At 39.6% G+C, this 25,217-nt stretch overlaps 1 protein-coding gene across 2 annotated transcripts in view; it reads left to right on the top strand.

The window, feature by feature from the left end:
- LOC6620926 (inactive dipeptidyl peptidase 10) overlaps window positions 1-25,217 on the top strand; it is a 78,905-nt gene that overhangs the window by 32,717 nt on the left and 20,971 nt on the right. The gene's annotated exons all lie outside the window — the stretch shown is intronic.

The raw sequence follows: 25,217 nt of genomic DNA, 5'->3' as shown, positions 1-25,217 counted from the left end.
TATTAATATAATTTTGAGAAATTTGGCAATATTGGAATTATTTTCTGACTAAAATAAGGTTTAAAGCCACTTATAGTAATTATAATTAAATTATATATTATTATAATTCGTACTAAATTTTTTTCGAAATTTTAAGAGTATTAAATGTCTTATTATTTACTTTTTCATGGTCCACCCTCTTTATTTTTGACCATTTTTGGGCTCCAATTTACAGCGTTTTGCTGTGTACCATTTATGGGCATTTCTTAAGGCATCCGAAGATGCTGGGGGCGTGGCAGGCTTGACCTGTGTGTCGCCATTTGTAATGAGCACAAATTGAATTTTCTATGCTGAGTTGAGACGTGACTCAGGTCTTAAAAAACGAAAGTAGAAAAGCATAAAAAGAAAACAAAGTGAAAGTAGAAACACAAATTAAAACAAAGCCATTCGATTAGCTTTCAGGCATGAAATTCTCAATCAAGCTAAAGGCAATTAAGTTGAAGACCAGTTTCTCAAAACGGTATGAGTTCTTTAATTCCGAAACTGTGCCATTCTATAAATTCAAAGCAAATAATCAAATCATAATAAAAAGGGGATTGGCTCTAATTAAATTTGGTCACCAAAAAACAACACAGGCCATAAACATTAAACTATAAGTAAATGAATAAATTAAACAAAAACAAACAAGCAAGCGCGCATTAAAAATTAAATTGTGAGAATTCCATTTGGCAAGTGGCAAACAGGATCACAATGTCCTTGTTGTTCTGCTGTTGCCCCCATGCTCCTGTAAACACACAATTAAAAACGGTGGGTGGTTTTTTGGTCATGTTTGGGTGGCTGGGTGGTTGGGTGGTTGGGTGGCTGAGTGGTTGGGTATATAATGGGCAAGGTTGTCCGCTGCCATCGCACCTGTCATTCAAACACTCTTGCCCATAAATGTTTTAAATGGCCGTAAAGCAACAACAGCTTAATGAGCATGCTCTGCTCCATCCAAAAAAAAAAAGAAAAAACGCCTCCCCCATTTTCATTTGTGTTGTTCATTCCTAATTAAGCCAGAAATTCTTCCGTTCACTTTGTCCCTTGCCCCAGCTTTTGATTGCAATTTGTTGAATATATTTATTTAAGACCATCCCATAGGGTACTTTTATTTTGGCCAGGTCAGAATTTCTCTAAATCACATATTTAATATAAAATCTTAAATCAATTTAGTTAGACGCATAACTTAAGATCATTGCACGGAGAGTTTTTTATTTTGCCAAGCCAGAATTTGCCATTTACAAAAATTAGGTACAGCAAATTTAGTTTAAAAAATATTTATTTAATAATATATCATTTATTTTGTGCCACGGTATTTATTTTGCCAGAAAATATCTGAATTATATTATTCCAAAAGAAAACTCTTCCAATCATGTTAATTATCACCATTAATTAAAGTGATTAGCTTTTAGTTGAATCAATTTCTCTGCCTAAGTTTCAAAAATATTTCAATATTCAATTCTGTACACGTTAATAAACATTGGCAATGCTTTGCAGGCAAACTAAAATTTTAATCCGCAGGCATTTAATAGTCGTTCTACTTGCATAATTTTTTCATTCCGCAATTGTGCAGAAACCCCATTTTGGGTGGTGGGGTAGTGGATGGTTTTGAGTGGTTCAGGTTTTGTGGTCACAGCGAAAGCACGTTCGTGGCCTCCAATTCTCCGCGCGACTGTGGGTCGGGGTAGAGGCACTAAGTTTCGGCCTCAAGGCATCACCCATCGCCCACAGCCCACCACCCACCTCTCACCAAGAATGGCCATCCCGCATTCGCCCTACTTTTCGCGGTGCGATTGCGATTCAGTCATGGCTGGCAACTTCATCATCCATTAATGTCACTCAATCTGTGCGCATAAATTTGCATAAAGCGAAATCCAATTTACTTCAACCATTATATGTGTATGTATATGTACATAGTAGCTTCCTCGCCGCCCAAAAAAAAAGAAAAAGAATAAGAAAAACTTATATGATATATATGAACTTCACTTGGAATGCGACACAAATAGCCATTTTGCGCTATGATGATGCCTGCGAAAAATTACGCCGGCCGTTCCATTTGCGTGCTATATTTTAATTTGTTATGTGGACAAATCCGCTTAGGTCAGTTCCCTCGGCAAAAGCTCAAAAAAACCGGAAGGAAATGTGGCACAAGAAATTAACCAAAGTCCAGGAAAAAATCTATACAATCAAATCAATAAAGAATAAAGAAGCATGTATGTATACTGGTATGCCAATGAAAAGGGTATTCTAGATTCGTTGTAAATTAGAGTGCAGGCTCCTTATTATATTAAATGGTTGCACAGTTACAAACTGCATTCCTCTAATTACTAGACATTCTAAAGACTTATTACTAAAAGTTATTACTAAAAAGAAATGAATATTTTTAGCGCAATAACTCTGCAGTAACTTTCACCTTTCACGCTCGCTGGGAAGTGCGTTTGATGGTTCCTTTCGAGTTTGCCTGACAGGTCACAGTTCACGATGTCCAACCAGTAGCAGCCATCACCCTCGTCACCTCATCCAGGAAAACTTAGGTCCTGGTGGTGCACACGCCATGCTAATCGGTCATTAACATGACACCGATTTCTCTGCAAGCTTTCGCTTTTCTATCTTTGTTTTCCTTTTTGGCGCATTGCGTATACGCCACGTGGCCGCGCTGCCTTTTCACTCCCTTCGCATGGCGCTTCTAATTAAACGCTAGCGAGAAATGCTGAAAATTCGTTATTTTCCGCCCGGATTTAATTAAATCTATTCAAAGGGATAGCAGTTTTTTATCGTATTTTTTTTTTTTGGAAGCATGGCGGATATGCCACAGAGTTGACACAATTGCATTGCGTGATGGTATTTCGGAACCCTTCTTAGCCAAGCAATCAAAGCTAAAGTGTTGACTGAATCCGGGTCGAAGTCGCTCAGTGAGCTAATTTCCGACCCATGAAAGACCGAAAAACTTTAGAGACTTGGTTGGCTGCTTGGAAAATGGCTCAAACCAAAATTTCCATTGCAAATGTTGCGAGCTTAATTATCAATTGATATATATATTCTGCTTTGAGCAGAAGAACTTCAAGTGTAAAGGAAAGAATCATTACTATAATGAGAAATATTTTTTAAGCATTTAGAAAAATATATAATGAATCCTGTTAATTGGGACTTTAAAATGAAATTCCCTGAAAAAAGAAAAGAGTTTCACTGCGTGAAGTCTGTTTTTCCCACTTTTTTGCCAAAATCTGTCTGTTTTTTGCATTCCGTCGAGCGTTTAACAAATCAGGGCTTGTGCTTTTTACGAGTCCGCTCACAATTTTTATTGTCACATTTATGACTCTCGAATAAATCTCGATGCCGTGGCATATTTTTGCTCAAATTTGCTGCCTGCTTGGTTTGCCCTAATCCTATTGGGGACTGTGTAAGCATCTTTATACGCACTACAAGCAAATCAAATCTATGAATTTTTAAGAGGACCTTCCCATTCTTCCTGTTCTCTTTTCTATGCCCTTTTCTTTGGACTTCTGCTTCCTTTTCGCATTGTCACGGCCTTGGGCTTGGAGCGGGTTTTTCGTCCATTGGTCCATTGGCAAGTCATGTCAAGAGCAAGCCATCAATTTTCTTAAATCACCAAAAACGAAAAAAAAAAGAAAAGCAACGAAGAAAAGGCCGGAAAAAGGGGGCGGCACATGCCGTTAGAGCACTTAAAAACCACAAGATGAGCTCGTCAGATACCGCCTACAAGTCGGTCCCCCTCCGCGCAGCCCATTTGGAAAATCCTCCACGAACACATGTTAAATTTCACTTCATGCAAGCATTTCTTTTGATTTTTATACCCTAACAGGGGGTATTATACCATAAGTAAGTGGGGATGGTTGAAAATAATGTCTTTGATCTATTAACTAATTTCTTGTATCATTTCTTTGTAGAAATTTGTATATTTATTAAGACTGAATGGTGAGAAATAATCAGTTTTATATAGATATTTAGTGTAATTAATGAATACAATTCCTTTTGCAGAGTATTTCCATTTTTGACTTCAAAGGTCCCTGTATTTTTCTTGGCCATTTTTTTTTTTGGCCAACTCTGCTTTCCTTGCTTTTGGCCAGCCACAAAATAGGCCGGCGGCAACGGGCCGAGATATTTTCTCTAAATATTTGCAGGCAAATGGGGGTGAAGGGACGGTAGTGAGGTTACGTCGGTACAACCATTACTTGTATTGGCCATAAAAACGAGCGCCACAAAAAAAGGCAAGAGCTAAAAAACTAATTGAATTAAATTTCAAAATTTTCTACAGCTCATAGTTTGACATTTGTCGAACAGAGGGAAATGGAAAAGCAGGGGACAGTTTCCATATGTCAAATGCCCTTGCGGTTTGTCGGCGATGACACACAGATAAAGATAGAGCCAACATGAGATGAAAAGATACAAATGTAACTTGGGGCAAGTCAATGGAGTTGCTCAATGTTGGCATTTGGGTTGGGAAAAGCAACTTGAATATGGAGCAATTTGTGCCAAAGTTCTTTCATCTTTCTGGGGGGATTTTCTTGTCGAGCAAGCACATAGTTTAATAGCAAAATGAATGCATTGCATTTTGATAGCCCATAAGCTTAATTAATTTGGTAAATTCGGTGTAACATTCGCTAAATGTATTTAATATTTTACTTTAATGAAATTCATTTATCATACTCGGTTTTGGGGCGCACTGTACATTTCCCTCGAAATTAGCATTTTCCGGTACATAAATTTTTGTATTCCTGGCAACAGAACTTCATCTCCTCTGGGATATTTGACTTGTTCTGTTTTCCTTCTCTGTTTTCGGTATCTGCGCTGTTGTGGGTACATAGACGAAAAATTGCTTATCAAATTTCGCAGAATTTTCCTGCATTTCCCATCGCATTTTCAGGTAATCAAGAATTAAATTTACATTTGCCATAGCCGAAGAAGAAGGAGCGCATTTGGCCTTTGGATTTTGATTGTTGGCAATTTATCACATAGCGCGTCAAATGCGAGTCTGGGAAAAGCGGGAAAACTGGGAAAAACTTGAGCGTATTCAAAGTGGGAAAACGTGGAAAAAGAAAGTGTCAACGCTTATCATTTGTCTTGGGCTGGAAAACCGTAGGGTTTCCATTCAGCCTCCGCGCTCCCCCGTTCTGTCAGTTGATCAGACACTCTATCTGTCAGCAGTCAGCCACCCACTTTTCCACTTTTCCACTGCTCCCCACCCCCTTCATTTCCCACCAAAAAGCGAAAAGCCAAAAATGCAAAATGAATGTGAAGTGTTCGGGGGGCAAAAGTGTGTGGTTGTGCGAGGGGGAGACTGGTTTGAAATTTATTGCAAACTACGCAACAAAGCAAAAAACATTATTGTTGCTGTCCGCCCCCAAAAACCACCCAAAAACAAACAAGAACGACCCAATTCCAACCATCGCCCGCCCCTCCAATGGCCTACAATTTATGATTAAAACAAAAGATCTAAAAATTCTTTGTGCCGTCATTTTGTACGTGACCAACGAGAAATTGTGTGACAAAGGCGGCGAAAAACTGGCTAAAAACTGCGCGAAAATCTTCTGTGCACTGCGCATTTTATTTTCTAATTTATTTCGTTTTAATTTTAATTTATTTTCATTTCTTTCGCACAAAAGCGAAAGCTGCCACCGAATGACCTTGATGTCTGGAAAAAGCGAAGAAAGCGGAGAAAGCATTAAAATGTTGTGCTGCATACGCGTAGGCGCCGACACGTGACGGGCACCAGAGAACTGAAGCCCGCCACTGGCACTCTACGTCCACCAGATAAACACTCGGTCTCTAGGCACCCCGTGTTTTTTGACACCCTACTTGCGGCAATACAAAATATTCGAGTGTTTTACCAACGTGGTGTTTTTGTTACGAGTAAAATAACCACCCGAGGCCTGCTGCGCAAGAGCCGTTTGGGTGAGTGGACGCACAGATCGGCCGCAGGTCATTTTTTGTACGCCTAAAATTTGTATGGGTGGAAGCGCGACGGGTATAAGAAATGAAGGGTAAAAGGGAATACCCAAGAAAAATTTCGTGCTCATGTCTTTGCTCTTTGATGTACTCAATGGGTGCCACCCGTTTCGAATCATTGCCTTATTAATTTTTCACGCGTCGCTAGCTGAATACTCTAATGACAAATATTCTTATATAAAGTCATTTTTGAAATGAATTTTGTGACATTATGTACTATTATTTTTACTATAATCTATATTTAAATAACAATAACGTTAATAATATATATAATATATAATAATATATAATATAATATATATATATAATATAATATTATAATTATATAATATATAATAATATATATATAATTATATAATATATAATAATATATAATATAATATAATACAGAGGTGGTCAAAAGTATTTTCACTTTTCACATTTCACTCAAATGCACTTTGTGAAAATAATTTTGACCATGACTGTATATATAATTATAATAATATATAATAATAAGATGAAGGGCATATTTTACAAAGTATTCGACAAAGTCTAGAGCCACGCCGAAAGAATAGTGTGTATGGAGTGTAAAACGTATGGAGTTACGCATCTTGTCTGTGACTCGACTATCTACAAGACCACCCGAGTATTTTTAGAAACACCCGAGTATTTTTGGAAACACCCATGTGTTTAACGGTAAACCCACAAGTGTTTTTGTCACTCATCCCTTTTTAGGCATTTGTCCTTTTTCTGACTGTTTGTCTTCTCTACCCTCCGTTATGGGTGCCGAGTATGATCGGCACCCGCGACGCAGGGCACCGTATTGATTCGGGTGCGCGCACAACGGGGTGTCTAGTCTGCATGTTCAGATTTATACTGTGTGTTTGTAAGTACCCGCGATGTGCGTGGCGGGTAGCACCCGCACACAAAATTGTTGGGTGTGAGTCGAGTGGCTAAAAATGCCACCTTTGCAGCTCTCTGACGGGCACATCAATTGACGAAAAAAGGAAAAAGGGGGCATGCCGCTTTTCTAGAGGCGTTGCATAATGGCGGGGGAAAAACCCCTGGCTAACGTCAGGTGTTGCCAAAACGCCAAAGAAATCATGGCCAAGAACAAACAAAAGGAAATCTAAGCAAAAAAACGTGAAAAGCAGTTTTATGCCACATATATATCCTTTTAGCACTTCAAGAATTTTTCACTATTTTTAAATATAATATGTTTAATTTAAAATCGGTTTATGTAGTACTAGCCTTAAGTATTTATTTCGTTTGCCAAACAAGCTGGCCAACAAGCTAAGACCAATTCTGTTTCGGACATTCCTTTTGAAATTTAGTGCATAAAATCTTAAGTAAAATCCCGTCTGCTAGTCGAGTCAGTAGATCGCCGTTAGCCATGCCAGCCAGCTAAGTAAGCCAATGAATTCCTGGCCAACTCCAGCGAAACGCCAAAAATACTAGTGAAAGTTCAACAGGAGCGGCAGAAGAGCGTACCATGCTGCTGACAATAAAAACAATTTACAACTTTTGCAAGGACCTCCAACGCTGATTGATCCCCGATGCCTTTTGTCCCCCAAACTTTTCAAGTGTGTGTGCGTATTTTTTTTTTTTTGGCCAAGAAGTCGGATCGGAAAAGTTGCTGCCTGTGCTGTTAGCAAGTTTTTAACGCGTCTGCAACTCAATCAGTTGCAAAAGTGAACGAAAGAGATGGTTATATGTACGTACAGTTGGCTACACAATCATAGGCGTCTTCATTTGGGTATTTATAATTATAAAAAATATTTAATTAATTTCTCTTAAGTGCAGGAAATGAATATATAAGGGCTAATGCATTGTATTTATAATTATAAAAAATATTTAATTAATTTCTTTTAAGTGCAGGAAATGAATATGTAAGAGCAAATGCATTGTATTTATAATTATAAAAAATATTTAATTAATTTCTTTTAAGTGCAGGTAGTGAATATAAGGGCTAATGCATTTTCTCGTGGATTTTGAAGTATTGTTGGATCCATTTAGCTACTATTATTTTGAACACCGCTGTTCGTAGGCAGCGCGCATTTAATTGCCAGGCGAAAAGTCCATAAACATGGCCAGGACCCAAAGACAATGGCTTAGACGCAACGGCAATGGGCCCTCATGAGCCATAAAAGCTTCAAGCGCGTAAATTTTCACGCAGCAACAATAAGAACAGAAACGATAAAGCCCTAGATGGAGAAGAAAAACATTTAGTATTTTATACACTCCAGCAACAGGGTACAATAAAATTGGCACAATGTTTGCGCGCGTTAAAAAAAAAACAAAATATTGAACATAAAAACGGGAGGCTTATGCTCGATCAGCAAAACTGTAGCCTCTAAATAAATATTTTATGTTTTTTCGTTTCTGGAGTACTAGAATACTTAAACATTACAGTGGTCAGTAGAAAGATAGCTAAGCTAAATATAATATACTTAATTCATCATATATTTTGAATTACATTACACGTTTTCATATTTGTGCAGCTTTTAAAATTTGAAATTCATTTTATAAGTATGATTTTTCTGCACAACCGATTTAAGGCCAATTTACTTTGTTTGTTTTACCAAGAGGAATATTCAAATGTTCCTTTTACACTTGCAAGCATACTCTATTGTTTTTGGACTTTTTTTTATTTTGGTTATAGAAGGCGAAATTTATTTTAACGAGCAAAAGTTTTTGAAGCTGCTCAGAGCATCAAAGAGAGAAAGAGACAGAGAGCAGGAGAGGGAGCGAGATAGGAAGTTAAGCCAAGTTAAGGGCAAAGAGCGGTGGGTGGTGGGTGGTGCGTTTGGGGCTGAAGGGAGCTGCGAGGGGGCGGATGGCAATCCCTAAATGGCAATTTGGCTGCCGCAGTCGCTGGCGTTTTATTAACGCGGCTAATTCCACGCATGGCAGCTAACAAACGAACTGTGCTGCTGGCCACTATGCTGGATAGCCGGATAGCCTCCTGCACCGCCAAGGACGAAGGAGCCACCCCCACTGGAGCCCCCTGTCAATCCAGGGGAACCCCCTGCACTGGTCGTCATTTCTGCTTAGCTAATCTCTAGCTGCGTGCACGTTACCAAAATCCAGATACGACTAAAGCCCCTGCCAAAGCTACTCCCCCTGCCACGCCCCTTACATAAAACCGAAAAGAAAAAAAAAGCTAAATGCGAGGGAAAAAGTAAAAAGCGGAATTTATAAATAAAAACGCTACAAATCCGATTGGCTTGCTTTTGCCCCCTGCGAGCGTATAAAGAAAAATGCTGCGGAAAAGTTTGCGTTTTCCGTTTCGTGTTCTTCGCATGCATTTCATGCTACCCTCGCGAATAGCCCTTGGATACCCTATAAACAACGTGGATTGTTAGCGGCGCGATATAAAACCAACTTTGGGCAAAAAGTTTTTTAAAGCCAAAGAAAAGAGAGACAATGAGCGCAAAGTTTTTGGAATTTAAAATGACAAAATGAGCTCTGGATTCTACAGAGGAATTAAGTAAGCATTTACCAAATTCTTTTTTATTTGCGATGCAAATTAAATAATCAAACAATTACACAGATAAATATATAATAGAAATAAAAAGTAATATTGAAAATAGTTAAACAAATAGAATTATTATTATTGAATTGGTCGATAAGAACAAAGTTCCTGAAGTTTTTTCAACCACATTTTTGACAGCAGCCAAGAAAGTGCTAAGAAAGAAAAGCTGGGGATGATGTCCTGGCATGTGGAGTACTGGCCACCACACCTTTGCACCATATCCCTTGCATATTAATTAAGATGTAGCAACGCGGCGTATCCGCAATATGTCAGTACAATCGATCGTGGTGTTATCAAACGGATTTAATTTGGGATTGGGAACAGAAAACGTGCTGGAAAATGGAGAGCGGTGTAGTAGAAAATCTGTAAATTTCTATGTAAAGCAGTGAAAGTGCAAAGTAATCTACAATGGATGCAATCACATGTCACTCGGCAATTATCTCCATCTGGCCATCTCTGTCCCACTTTCTCAGCTGTCTTCTCCTATATTTCTCATTTTCCCAGCGCTTTTCCCGCGCTTCCCCCGTCAGCCTGCAGCAATCTGATGGAAATCGCCCTGAATCTCTGCACTTGACAGCAGCATGTGAACTGTAATGAAAATTGAACTGCGACTCTCAAATGGAGTTCAACGCAGGAGCCAATGAAGCGGACTTAGGGCAATAACTTAGGATCTGTTAAAATTCAGAATAAGCGCAGCTGTGCAATCATGATAAATGATTTCATATATCTGAGAAAGAAGCACGGGTATTTCAGGCCATTTATGATTGTAGAAAAGAATTTAGGAAAAATTTAAAGCGAATTTCAACATTTTGAGACCGAAAGACCAAAAGTTTCTCTGCAGCTAAGGTGTGGTTAGCTTAGATGGTCTCATAAAAACATACAAATCTATATACTTTTTCTCCAGTGTATGTCCGGACCAACTGAATCTAAGTTTAGTTGGGGTTAAGTGACACTGTGACGGGATAAGACGTGTTTAATTGGGGCTAACTGGGGGGCAGGAAAGCACAGGAAAATCACTTGCAATGCCGGCCACGCCCCCTTCACTCACTTCCTGCAAGCGGATGGCACGAAGTGCGCCCCGATTTGTCGCAGTGCCCTTGGCAGCTGTTGTCCTGCTGATGCTAGTGCCATGCATTCCACACGAGCACAACAATGTGATTAAAATGCAATTTGCTGCCATTTACTTTGAGCATAAGGCGAGCAAAATGCTCAAAAGCTCCTCAGAGCTGGAGTTTGCTGCTGTTGATGGTGATTGTGATGTGGATGTGGATGTGGATGTGAATGAGGATGAGTATGAGTATGAGACTGGAATCCCGACCAGGAACTAACTTGTATGACCTTTTGTGCGCTTGTGTGCGAATGCGAGGGCTGCATTCATTTCCGCTTTAAGCAGAGCAAAATAATCAAATTTTATTATGCACTTGCCGCCTGCCTTGAATGGCCACCATGCTGATGATGATGATGGCAATGGGATCCCGATGATGATGAGCAGCAGGATGTCAGCATGTGTGTGTGCGTAATTTATGGCAAAGGACCTGCTCACATTCACACTCACAACAAGTGCCAAACAAGTGCCTTGTTGGCCATTCAAATTACAAACAACACAAGGTTCATATACATTTTTAGTTATGGAATTTGAAACCATAAATATCAAGGAAAAATTTACAGCACTTGCGAAAAATATTTTTAATCAGCTTTCAGTTGATTTTATTCACATACCTTCGTCACAAATTCCTGAAAAGACTGTATTTATGTATTTAAAAATTGCAGCTTATTGACTTAGGGATTCCAATTGAATTCATCAATTTCTAAAGAAATTGGTCTTGATGGGCATTCAGATGATTTTATTATTTGTTTAAATATTTTACATGTATTTTTATGTGTCTTCCGTTTCCCGAATTTATTATTCTGCTTTATCAATGATTGATGATGAATGATTGATGCTTGATTTATGTATTCCGCACTTTATTTCGTCTGGAGCTGCACTTAAAAGCCGCATCGAAAATCGCTGGCAAGTGCAACACAATTTGTGAAGTATGTTGAGTTGCCAACAGATTTGAGTGCCACCCCCCGGCCCACAGGACCTTGCAGGACTACGATAGACTATAAGGGAGTACCCCTGTGTGTGTGTGTGTGTGTGTGTGAGTGAGTGTGCAGGGGGATGTGCGATGTGCCGCTTCGTTAGTGTGACAGCTTTTCGTTTCGATTCGCTTGGCTGCCTGAGAGATGTGCATATCAAATGGGGCCAGAAGATCCCTGGATATGCGGTTATCCCAGCTCTTTAGGCTTTAATTAATCCAGTCAAATATTTACACAACCCATGAAATCGAACCGCAATTAAATAAATAGGCAATTTAAGTTGGGCAATAATAGGCAATAATATTGCATTTAATGAACTTGATTAAATATTGATACCATTGATCAAATATCACCGAGCTAGGCCTAATTTATCCCAGTGTTTCTCTAGTTAAAACACATATTGAGCACAATTTGCATTCCAATTTCATTCAAGTTCGCGTTCGCAGCTGATATTTTGTTAGGGCTGTTTGATACCATCAAATGCTAGCTAGCTGAAACTTTCACCATCAAGCCAAAAACTTTTGAGTTGATGTGGCTGCTATTACCTATCAAGAGAAAGTTTTTTTTTACCTGATGAGTAAACAGAATGCTGACGTATGCGCAATATTATCGCGCATACGCCATGTGGTCCCTCTGCCAGCGTGCGGAAAAACGCGTAGCGACACATGTCAGCGATGAGCTGTCAATGCAAGGCTGCAATTGAATTAATTGGACGCTAATTGAAAGGGGAGCCGTGCCGAGCCGAAAGCCAAAACTAAGCCCCACAACTTGACACTTGCCAAGGCCAACTGGTGAATATTTAATGTAGCGCATCGATATGAGAAATGGCTGGTAAATCAAGGACTCTCCCGGCTGTAAAATCCGCAGCAGGAGCAGTGACAGCTTGCCTTGGGCAAACACTCGAGTTGCCTCGATGGAGCTCTTATCAAAAAAGCAAGCGCCAACCCACTTGGCTCCACAGTCACAGCCCCTTTCAGCCATCGAGATTCAATGCAAACAGAACAAATAGAAGTCGAGTCGAGTTGAATACTTGCCACAGCAAGCCCAAAAATAAATAATATAGACAGGCGAAAGCACTGGGCATTGGTATTCTGAATATTTAAACACTCTTAACTGCAGAAATTATACAACGAAGTATTACTAAAAAGCTTATAATAACACAGAATTTGTCACCATATTTTTTTAAACTGATAAGAAATATAAAACGGCTTTGAAATATGAAATTTGTTTATGAATTTATTTTGTAACAACTGGTGGTTTTCAGTACTTTCTCGAAATTTAAACATGTATTTTATTCTCAATTTCCACACATATTTTCTTTAAAGCTTAAATTCCTTTTTAGATTTAAGCGCCTTTGTTTGAATTAAGATGCTTCCTCTGAAGGGCATAGAAATATCCACGATTATGTATACTCGGTGGATACAATTCCGTCGCTCTAGCGCTTTCTTGGGAAGTAACCAAGAAGTATGCATCGGATTTCAGTGATATCTATATGCGATAGCATCCCAGAAAGGAATTGCTTTGCTGGTGGATTGCCACCGAGGTCAACGCAGTGAAATTGCAGCAACTGTTGAGCTGCTGAGCCAGAAGATGGCCGCTCCATCGAGGACGACAGATTCAATTCCCTGATTTACAGAAGGGGTTTTCTCGAAGAAACCATAAATCAGGGATGCTTTCATCTTTCCGTTAAGCCATTACAAATGCACTTTGACACTTTCGCCTTTATTTTATTTCATTTTATCTGGCTTCTGATTTTCCCGCCTCACCTTTGTGGCCCCCGGCGAAAATCAAGCAACAAATCAAAGTTTCCCTTCTTGAAACGATAAAAACAAGAAAAATATATTTTTTTATTTGGGTGGGGCCATATCCCAATCCACACAAGGAGATGCCATTTGATAAACATTATTGAACATGTCCGACAATTTTTCAACAACAATCGCAGCGTTCCCGGGCATTTGATGGATACAAAAACGATTTAAAGGGGATATAAATGACAAGGCATTTCTTTTTGGGCAGCTGCACAAGTGATTGATTTTCAACCAGGCGGGGAGAACGACAACTCGGCGAAAATAAGAAAGTGCGGAAGCTTGGGAAAGTGGGCGGCGATTGCCCAGGGGCGTGGCACCGACGGACAGTTCGTGCACATTTAATTGCAGCCGGCGGAAATCGCACAAGCGAAAACACACATTTCACATCTGTGGGCGCCAATCAATTGATTTCCGCTCATGTTCAAATTCATGCTTATTGCCGCCGTTTTCCAAGGGATGGAGTCAATAAAAACAGCAAGTCTTTAAGTTTTTAACTTGGTCAATTCCTTCTTTATTTGCCAGAAAATAAAGATATTTACTAGGGTGTGTAACTGCTGTAAAATCATAAGCGACCTTCAATTAATGAAATACAAATGCAGTTTGAGCTCCGACAAGAATGATAGCTCCTTTTTTTACAACATTTATTATTCAACTTAACGAAGGGAAAAAGCCCCCATCTAATTGGAAATGTGGGACATTTTTCTTTGAACCACTTATCGCGGGAAAACATTTTCTTCCAAAAAAGGTGTCAATTTATTAGAAATAACTCGCATACATTGAGGTATATTTCCACACAAATTTGATAGCTGCTCCGGACACACGAGACAAATGTCCCAATCTCAATCATCATTGTGTTATGCCATGGTCCCCATCATACCCATCATCATCCCAATCCATTTGTGCTCAGTTTGACTGTGCAACTTCCGGTTGGCGTCTCTTCCGCTTGTTTGATTGCTTTTTGCCCAGTGTGCGAGACGTGACGTGACCGGCGGATGGAAAAGTGGTATCTGGAATCTGGGATCTGGTTCACCATCGGTACCCACTGAAATTGATTGAGTTGTGCCGTGGCCAGTGTCCCCTGTCCAGCGGACCAACGACTGTTTGTCTTTCTGCCCCCGTCGGTTTTTTTGTCCTGGTCCTGGTCCATTTTTGCGGCGAGTCCTGGATGGCTTCCTTCCGCTGGTGAAACGCGTCGCATAATTAATTTTGCCATCGGTTGCAAACTGTGTGTGTTGGGAAATTGGCCAACAATGCCGAATAAGTTGGCCGTTAAGAAATCGATATGGCATTTGAATAAATCGAATGATTTATTCATTCAATCGCTCACTCGCCAAAGGGGCCATAGAATATTGAATATATGGGTTGGCTAATCACAGCCACAATAGAAATTCAATGTCGAGAATTCACAGAATTCAAGAGTTACGCACCCACTTAACTGGACCACTTTATTTCTTAGTATTGTCTTTATTTTTCTTTATTTCTTATGAATTGTAATGGCAGATTGTTTAATATTATAAATAAAAATGTAACGTACACCTTTTTGGATCTTCGAATTATTTTCTAAGGTGTCTAAAATCAATGGATAGATCAATGGATAATTTTTTAGTATTAACAGACTGAACGACATTATCCCAAGTTTGCACAAGAGTTATATTCTTTTGGCGCATTCCCTGATTTTCAATAAGTAATCCCATCCACTTCTTGGCCAACTTAGTTGCCATATTTCCTGGCTTGTGTCTTCGATTGTGACTTTATGTGCGGCACATGGATGCCTCCATTATGCTTTTTATGATCGACTGTCAAGTGGAGCTCGTGCGTGGGCGTGGTACTCATTAATAGACGCCCCTAAATGTATAAAACATGGCATGTGGGTCAGTGGCGGCTAAGGGTGAGGGCTAGAGGAGGTGAGTGTCAAAGAATGAGCCGAGTAAAGTGCCTTGAAATCGGTTTCAAATCCATCGCCCATTTCTGGTATCATACTTTCAAGGTCACCACCCCAGCTGGAGCTCCCTTCAATACTTTCGGACTACTTCCACGCGCATTCGTGTCGCCGTTGAGACATTTTGGCATCAAGTTTATTTTGTATGAATTTATGGGCCAAAAGCTTTCTCTCGTCTCATGCAAATTTCTATGGCCAATCGAGTTGGGTGAGATTGCTCTCAAAAAAAGAAAAAAAAATGGAAGGTGTGGCAGAATGTGGGAGAAAGCTGAAGAAAGTCGGAGTCAGGGGCGTGACTGGGACCTAAATCAAGTTGAGTGCCTGCAAATGGCAATCAGCTGAGAATAATGGCGATTATATATGGATATGGATTCGTATAACATAAGCTAGCCGACAAAATGGCAAAACGATGGGATTATGTCATACCAAGAACTTACAGGGTAATTTATAACCAATAATATTTTAAAATAAATGTACAACATTTATATTCCATTTTTAAGCGGTGGTATAAGTTGTATGCTATTTAAATTACTTTCAAATATATTAACAAATATTTACTGTTGACATATTCAAAGGCTTTTATACTCCATTTACAATTAAAATTATGAATAATAACTATCATTTTATTAAACAATTGAGCTGTTCTGCTGGCTAAGTTTAAGGGGATGAAAACTTTCAAAGTTAGTTACATATTATTTTTGACCACTTGCGTTGACTTTAACTTTGCCATGTTCAATTTGGCTCAAAGTGCCCGGGGTTTTATTACCTGCCTTGGGAAGTTTCTCCGCCTGAGAACTCCCAGCTCCTCCGATTTCTTCAGCTCATTTGCTATGCCATTTGGTGCGGGTCACGAGGGAGGAGGAGGAGTCAAAGTGCATAGAAGGATGCAATATGGCTGTCGGAATGGGGGCCAGTTCCTGGATGCAATTTCCAGATTTGTGCGTGTTTGCCCCACTAAAACCCCTCCATTCTGCCCTATTTTAATTCAACGTGTGTGCATAACTGAGGGCCTGCACAATCAGAAAGCCTCCACCCTTAACCCCCTGAAAGACCCACCCTTTTGTGAACTCGTTTATAATTCAAAAACGTGCCAGGGAAATGCCAATTTGCTTTTAGACCAAATCAAGCGCTACTCAAAAGCATGCAACAAACAAACAAGCTGGCAAACACCAACTGAAAGTGAAACCCAAACGGGTACAATAGCAAAACATCTGGGGGCTGCAAACAAATGAGAAATGGAAAGTGGAAAGTGCGGAAAATGTGGAAGCTGTGGAGAATTGCAGCATTTTTGGGAAGAACGTGACAACGTCCCCAAAGTTTCACCGCTCGCCCCTTATTCGCTGGCCAATTTGCGACAGGTGCTACGGATGCCCGGAAAGCGACAATAAAACATACCAAAAATAAGGTTAGCACAACACAAATCTCGATCTAGTGCACTGCAAAAAACGGGCTGAGAACTATATTCAATACAAGGGAAAATACTGCAGAACTTTGTTAGCATTTCTTTGGGATCCATCTATATTCTATTCGAACATTTCTAATATAGATTTAAGTGCTATACATTTTTTCTTTCTGTGTGTTTTCCATATCCCCACATTTTTGCCCCCTCTAAAGGCGATAACGAAAATCCTTCGGCAAATTGTTGTGTTAACCGTTCGACTACGTGAGTTTTTGTGAAGGGAACACTATGTAACGGCTGTGAAAATTCAGTGGGCGTTGGGTCGGCGAGAGTGGAAAGTGGGCGTGGCTGGCTAAATGGCCAGCGCATGCAACACGCAATCGCTGGTGGACACTTCCGTAGATAATAAATGGCGCACGGAGGAGACATCGTATTTAACTCAAAAATGTACTCGGCCAACGAGGCAACCTTTGACCCCCCAAATGACCCACGAACTGCTTTCGCCGAAAAAGAGGAAAGGTAAGCCCGTGGGTCACGCGATTTACGAGACACAAGTTTATTTTTAGACATCCTTTTTTGCGAAGATGGGAGGGATAATTATTACGTGGCAAAGTAACAACTTTGTTTGCTTAGAGGAATTTCGTAAGGCAAGCTCGGAATGCGAAAATGGGTAAAAAATAAATGTAACTTGTGTTTTTTATAAGAAAACAGCCTTATTATTTATTTGCTATTTTTCATAGCTTAATTATAATTACTCTAAAGAAATACTCACAAAGAAATGGAAACCTGCAGTAGTTGTACGATCATAACAGGCAATTTTTACCTTCAAATATTTTAATCTAAAGGACATCCGATATAATTTATATGATAAGTAGTAGCCAGGCTTTCTCGACCACATTTTTTTCGGTTTATTTTAAGAGAGCAGTCTATTTCAAATGGCCACACGTGTCCACCTGGAGCCTCTTCAAGGACTCGCTTCTGTGCGTTTGCGTGTGCGTGAATGTCCTGCGAGATTGTACGCCAAAGGTTCGGAAGTGTGTTTTTGTGCGATGGTCACGTGCCTTCGTTTAGTTTGCATATCCCATATCGCACATCGCACACGCACCCTCAGGGTTTTCGGTCAACTTTTGTGTGACTTTTGTGCACCCCCAGCTCCTCGGCTGATGTCATAAAGAAGTTGCCTTTTCTTTGCTCTCGACCTTTCAGCTTCCTCTTGCTACATTTCCTTTTCACTTTCACTGGCCTTTCAACTTGTGCTCTGTGTTTTTAGACGGCTATTTTTGGCGGCTAATGACTGGTGAAAATACGGCCAGGCACTCTGATTGAATTCCGACTGAAGAGTGACGAGAGCTCTTTCAAAAATCTGCAGCCCACGTGGCGTATGCGCAATGTTGACGCCTGGCTCCACTCTTTCCAACTGCAATTAGCAGGGGCGCGGAGGGGGCGAACGGATGCAAGAAGGGGCAGGTGCAGCTGGGCCACTGGATAAATGGGCGGATGGCATTTGTTATGCTCAGACCGGTGGCGCCGCACAATTGACACAAAGTCAGCAGTTTGTAAGCAAGATAGCTTTGTAGTTCTATAAAATATTGATATTGATATATCATATATAAACAAATATACACATATTTCTTTCAGCATTCCAAATATATATAAATAAATATATAAAAACCGATGTCATAAGAAACTTTCTATCCCTTTCTATAAAATTGTCTGGAACTGCTTTTAGAACCGATCCCAAAATACATATTTGTATGTTAATTTTTTTAATTTAAAAAGCAGTTAAAAAAAAACAGCACTTAAAAATGTGTTTACAGGAAATGCTATTATGATTCCACTGTGCCCTCCGCACAATGGGCAATGCCTCCTTCCGCCGCGAACCGCACACGTGTGTCCATTCATTTATTTGGCCAGCGATGGCATGTCCTGAGTGTCCTGGCCCAACATGTCCTTCGGCTGATGTCAGAGAAGCTTTTAGTGGCCACAAATAAGAGCGGGCGAAATTCTTTTGGCAAACAAACCGAGATTATTCAGTCGCCCCAGCTGCGCGAACAATGACGTTGTTTGCCTAGTTTTTACTGTGGGGGCGTGGCTCCAACCGCCTCCAAAGATATATGTATATATATACAAACACACACACGCATATAGAAATTCAAGCAACGCTCATTATGTTTTACCCCAGGGGCATTATTCATTTATGCATTGCCAAAGGCGCGTCAATAAAAATTTTCCCGCTCATTAATTTTTATTGCATACTTTTTGGGGCTAGAACAAAGTCCTCCGGCTGCTATGTGTATGCGTGTGTATTGGTTGTGTGTGTGTGTGTGTGTGCGTGTTAGCAATTAAGCCGAACAAGGCCACAATTTCAACCCTCAAGGGTTGGAAAGTTTAATTAAACGGAGCGGGCATAACGATTATGATCCCGAACGCCGAACGCCGAGTTCCCAATTCCGTATTCCCGCTGTCCACCATAATGAGTCTGTCGCTGTTGCACTCTGCCAAAATTCGCCCTCCATTAATATCCCATTGAAGTTGCAACTAATTAAGCCCGGCACAAACGGACGCCGCATAAATGGTTTCTCGCTAAAAATTAATCGAAACACAAGAGCAGAAACTGTGCGGAGTAAAGTGGAGTCCAGTGGATGGGTGGACATTAAGGATCCATGGGTTTCCGTGCATGTTAAGCTCACTTTTGGCCCGATGCCATGGCCAAAATTGATGGCCAAAACGAAATGACAATACATCAAAAGACCACTTGTCGTAAATAATTCAAAATGAAGCCAATACGCTTGTCGCGTGCTTTATTTCACACTAGGTTTTATGATACATTTTTATACATTTTTTTGTGATTCTTGGCACATACTTTTTCATAGTGGTATACGATTTTATACATCATTTTTGATGAATATATTTTTTCCCTTCCTTGCGTGCCACACCAGTTTTTACGATAATATTATATAGTGTGTGATAAATTTTAATTATCATATATACTTATTCTTTAGCAAAGCTTCGGCTCAAATAACTTATATCAAACAAAAGAATATTTGTAATAAAGACAGCTTATAACTCTATAAAATCTTTATTTTTTTTAATTTTTTGGCATAATTGCTTACTTTTTGCCAGATAAATTAATACAAAATATTTGTACAATAAAAAAAAGTCATCATATCATATCACACATGCCCCTTAAAAAAATAACTCTGAATACAAAACAAGTGCAGGATGAATATGATTTATGGAGCTCACACTCAATTGCCATAATTTAGATGCAAACGACGGCGAGGGAGAGAGATAAAGAGAGTAAGAGAGAGGAAAGACTGGGAAATAAGGAAAAATAAATGACGATTGTGTGTGTGGGTCACGTTTTTCTACACAAAAAAAAAGAGGCAGGAAAAAGAAAAATGCATTCGAAATGAGAATGAAATGTAGGACGAAAGAAAATGGGCGGAAGCTGAAAAGGAAATTTCTAAAAGTTCGTGCCGTTTTTCGTAGTTCGTTTAATTAGAGCTCAAGGAAATTTTCGAAAAAAACTACTGAAACTTAAGTCACAACGTAAGGGATTGAAAATTCTGCACACGTTTGAAAACCTTTCGAAGAAAAACAACTTTATTTTAAAACACGCATGCTCAATTCCACATTCTTTGTATTTGTTTGCTATTACATCTACAAAGTATTTATGTTTTCTAGAGGCTAATGAAATGCAGCCGCCGGTCAAATTTCGATTTCTGGCCAATTAATCATGGTTTCAATTAGTGGAATGGAAGCCTTCGTTATCAATTAGAGTGTGTCGCACGAAAATATTTACCAGGCCCCAAAATGCCGAGGATAGCAAAAGCGAAGGAGTTCAGCTGCAAGGCAGGACGCAGCAGGATGCAGCAGGACACTCGCAGATGCAGCGCGTGAGTCCTGCATCCTGCCGCTCCTGCTGCTTAACGAAATATGCAAATTGCCTAAAAGTATGCCACAGACAATGGCAGCAGAACAAACAACAGCATTTTGCAATTAGTGCAACTGTCAACAGGACATGGAAGGCGAAGGATGAATGTGGGGGTGGGCAGATCCCAGACCTACCTGGGTGTCCTAGGCAGTGGGTGGTGGCCTGATGGGCTGGCTGACACGACAGACGAGAGCGCCATGACCAAATGCAAGGTCGTGGCCCATCAACGCCATTCACTTGAGACCTGGCTCTCCGGTTCTCGGTTCTGCGTTCCGTTTCTCCGGTTCTCTGACCTGTCAGCCAGCTCATCATGTGGCCTAAGTGCCTTTTGGGATTCACTCGGCAGGGTGGCCGTATCATCCCGACCTCCTGACCCCCGTGCACTTGGGCTCAAGTTGGAACAGCAACACGACAGCAGCCACTTGATATTTGGGCTTCAGCCCGGTTAGTATAAGTTCAAAACCAAAATAACAAGTTTCCACAAGTTTCCTTTTCTTTATAATATCTTGAATGTGAAAGGGTTGGCCAATAATTGGTCGAAATTATCATGGGCATTTTTATTTGAAATGTTTAAGGAAAGATATGCAGGCATAATAAGGAGGTTTAATATAAAAAGCAATATAAATAAAAGGAAAAGCTTAGACTTAACTTTTTTATTTGAGGCTTACATATTTTTCATACAACTTTCAACTTGATTATGGTTCAGTACAGGAATTTAGCATACAAATGAAGAGAAATGAACTAAAGAAATCATTAAAGCTGATTACTAAACCACTGTATTTGAGGGATTCATAATAATAACTATCTGAATAATTAGCTTTGATGAATGTTTTTTAGTTTAACTTAAAACGAATCCCTAGGTTCTTTAAAGTAAACCTGCAATGTGGAGTTATATATCCTCTAGATCCTCTCACCTTCTGCCTGAAACTTTTTGTGCTGAGTTTTATGACTGGTCGAGTCATGATTAATTTGGCTTTTTGTGTTTATGGCCAAACTTTAACTGGACTTGCTTTGGTTTAGCTGGCCTTTCTCCAGCTTTCTCTTTCCAAACTACCCGTGTAGATATATTTGCTTGTGTGCTTAATACCCTACCCTTCATTTTGTTTCTTTGCAGGTAAGCTTGAAAGGACATCCTCAACCTTAGTTGGCCCAAAAGCTGCCTTGGCACAATTTCACGCCCCAGCTGGCCCGAAGTCCACCCAACCCACCCCCTCATCAGCCAAATGAAGGCAAATAGCAAATGGCCAGGGGGATGAGTTGGGCACGAAAAACAGCTGATGAAAGTACTGAAAACTCTAATTGAATTTCTTGTGTGCATGTGTGTAACTGTCGCCGGGACAAACTTTCAATAGCATTTCAATTTAAATTTCCCAGCAGCAAACGAACGCCATGAGTTTGCCAAAGGGAAAATGAAGGGAAAATGCAAGCGATTACTTAACTTGCGCTTTAAATACAATATTTACAGCTCACATGTAACTTTAAACCTGTACATTTTATAAAAGTTTAGTCAACGAACCAAATTAAAAAGATACGGTACGGAATTTTTAAATGTTTTAAAGCAATTATTTCTTTTATATTTTGCTCTTGAAAATCACAAAATTTTTTTTTGTTAATGAGTAAGCAAATAAAGCTGCATTTAGCTGTGGAATGAACACAAAAATCGTTCACATTCCTTGTTTAAACAAGCAAAAACAATCCAGCTTTAAATCTTTTCAATCCGTTCTTGTTTTTGACCAATTCCATGCGAAGGCAATTTATCAAAGCTGCTTTCTTCGCCAGATTTCGAATCAATGACAGACAATGATGGATAGCAGCTTTTCCCTGGGGAAATTTTCGGCACCAATATGCCAACTGTAAGAGCCCAAACCAAAGCCAACCACCGGAACATAAAAGTGAAAAAAAAATCAAAAAATAGATGTTTAAACTCAATTAAATTGTGCAGCGCATTTGGATCGCCTGCATAATGGGCGCACAAGCAAACACTAATGCCCACGTTCCACTCCTCGTTTTTATGGCCACAAAGTCGGCAAACATTTAAAACTTCATTCAAATGGCGCCATGTGGCATTTAAGTCCCCAGAGAAGCGTATGTGTGGCGCTTGATATATGTACATACATCCATGATTTTATATGCATATATATATATATACATATAGCACGCCCCCGGTTATAGACAATTAGTGGCACTCGACAATCTGCGAAAACTTTCTACAATTCCCCACGCGATTTTTGTGCTTTGTTTGAGAGAAAAATTGAGTATTTTTCGGGAGGAAAACAAATAAGCGCCCTGCTAACGATGCCATCGGAAAATTCGTCGGGAAATGGCAAATTAAATTCGCGTTAAGCTGCCAAGGACCAACAACAACTACAAGTACAATAATAATAATAAAAATTATAATAAATTATAGATTGAAGGCCCGCCAATGGCAGACACACAGGAATACAAATGAAAAAAAAAGTTGTGACAAACGTTATGAACGTTAAATAATGACATTTTAATTTATCTGTTTATTATTATCTGCCGATGAAATCCAACTTTATTGAACTTAAACGGATGAAATAATTTAAAGCCAATCCTTAATTCATGGCACTCACAAATATCATTGCAAGAGCTCATACATAAATTGTTTAGAAATTAATTTTAATGTTTGCCAAGCCACAAAGTTTCAAAGTTCATTACGCATACGCAGTGTTGACAAATTTTGTTACACACAGTGGATGCAAAGTGAATTGAACGCAATGCTAGCGGGCTTGTGGAAAAACTTTTATGTTCATAAATAGTTTTGACACATTTTATTTACAAAGAGTTACGCATAATTTTATGTGGGGAAACATGTCGTATGCGCAATTTTTGAGCGGAATGCTTTGGCTTTCGCTTTGTATAAATTTAAACCTTAAACATGCATTTCCGCAAGGTTTTTTTAAAATATATGTTCCGTATCTATTCCTTGCCCAATATATCCCTAATAACCATAAGGATACAGGGCAAAATGAGTATCTTATCTCACCGAATGGAGGTGGAGAGCTCTGCGAACTGTCTAGGCCGATAAATAGATGCTTATTATTCAAGTGCGCAACCATCTGCGACTCGCAAGATGTTACAGGTGCCACAAGCAGAAGCCCCCATTCCCAATCCTACGTCCCTGTCATCCAGTTACCAGCATTTGTGTTAACTTAATAAGGCGTTGGCCGGAGGCAGATGCGCAGGTGGGCGTGGCGTTGGCTGTGGGGAGGCGCCTCTTCACCTGGAATTCGGCCACCAAATTCCACCACCACATCCGCCCCCTTGATGCTGCCTAATCAACTGCCGCTTATTTATTTAACTTTGGTTTCACATTCGCCGAGCGAGCATAAGAGATGTGCTTAACTTTCTGGTAGCTGGTAAATGCACCAGAAAAAATTGTTGACTCAGTTCTCAGAAATATCTTAACCATTAAAAAATTCAAAAGAAGTTAACGCGCAATGGAATAGGCATTTTTACTTACTCAAAATGCGACTATTGCCTACACAAATAGCAGAAGTATTCAACTGTTCGTATTCCACAAGATATCAATCTCTTGTTTATTTTTTTGCAGTGTACATAAAGCCAGAGACAATTCAGAGAATCTTCCTTTCGCCTTTTTTCTTGGCCCAGCTGACTGAGTGAAGTCATCAAGAAATTCCATTTGATTTCACCCGAATTGAAATTGAACAAAAAAAGAATGCTGATATTCTGTTTAATATTTAATAGAAATACAAATTCAATTTATGTCTGATTTTCATTTAATTATGCACTTGTGTGTGTGTGTTTGTGTTCAGAGTAATTCATTTAATTACTGTCAAATATTCGATTATAAATTTAACGCACAATTAACGCTGATTAAACAAAAATTGAAATGGATTGGAGCAGAGAAGCTTTTTAAATTTTGAATTTTTTGTACCGCACAAATGTTCGTTGGGATTAACTTTAAATTTTGCGAGGAAAGTCGCGAGGTAGTGGAAAATGGGGAAGGCCTGGTTTTTCTTTTCATTTTCCCTGCGCTTAATGTGGAAACTTACTCATGTAAATGAAAAAACGCAGGTGGCAAAACTTTTCTGCTCACCCACACAAAGACAAAGCGGACTGAACGTGTGTGCAGGTGTGTTTTCCCTGCCTTAGTGTGTGTGTGTGTGTGTGTGAGTGTGCTCTTGTATTGGCACTCGTTTTTACATCATATTTAGAAAACACTCTCTCCAAAACTTGGGGCTCAACATGAGGCATAAGGACGGCAAGGACTCGAACATAAATTAACTTGGCTGCCTGTCTCTTTCTTCTTTTGTATACCCATCTCCCTCTTTTTTGGTCCTTATTTTCGTTGTCCTTATTTTATTGCCTTTTGGTCGCATTTTCTATGCGCATACCAATGTGGCATTAATTTAATTTTAGCTGCAACAAACTTCAGCCATTTTCCCACGCGCTGCAAAAATGTAGTTTCCCATTTAAATTGAATTTCACTGTGATGGCCAGCTGCATTCGATTATGGCCAAAACTGAAGCCAAGCGAATAACGATTAAGGCTCAAATGGCCACCATTCTGTGCAG

The sequence above is a fragment of the Drosophila sechellia genome, chromosome X (genome assembly GCF_004382195.2).
Source record: "Drosophila sechellia strain sech25 chromosome X, ASM438219v1, whole genome shotgun sequence".
NCBI classification, from domain to species: domain Eukaryota; kingdom Metazoa; phylum Arthropoda; class Insecta; order Diptera; family Drosophilidae; genus Drosophila; species Drosophila sechellia.
This window is presented reverse-complemented; position numbering and strand designations above follow the sequence as displayed.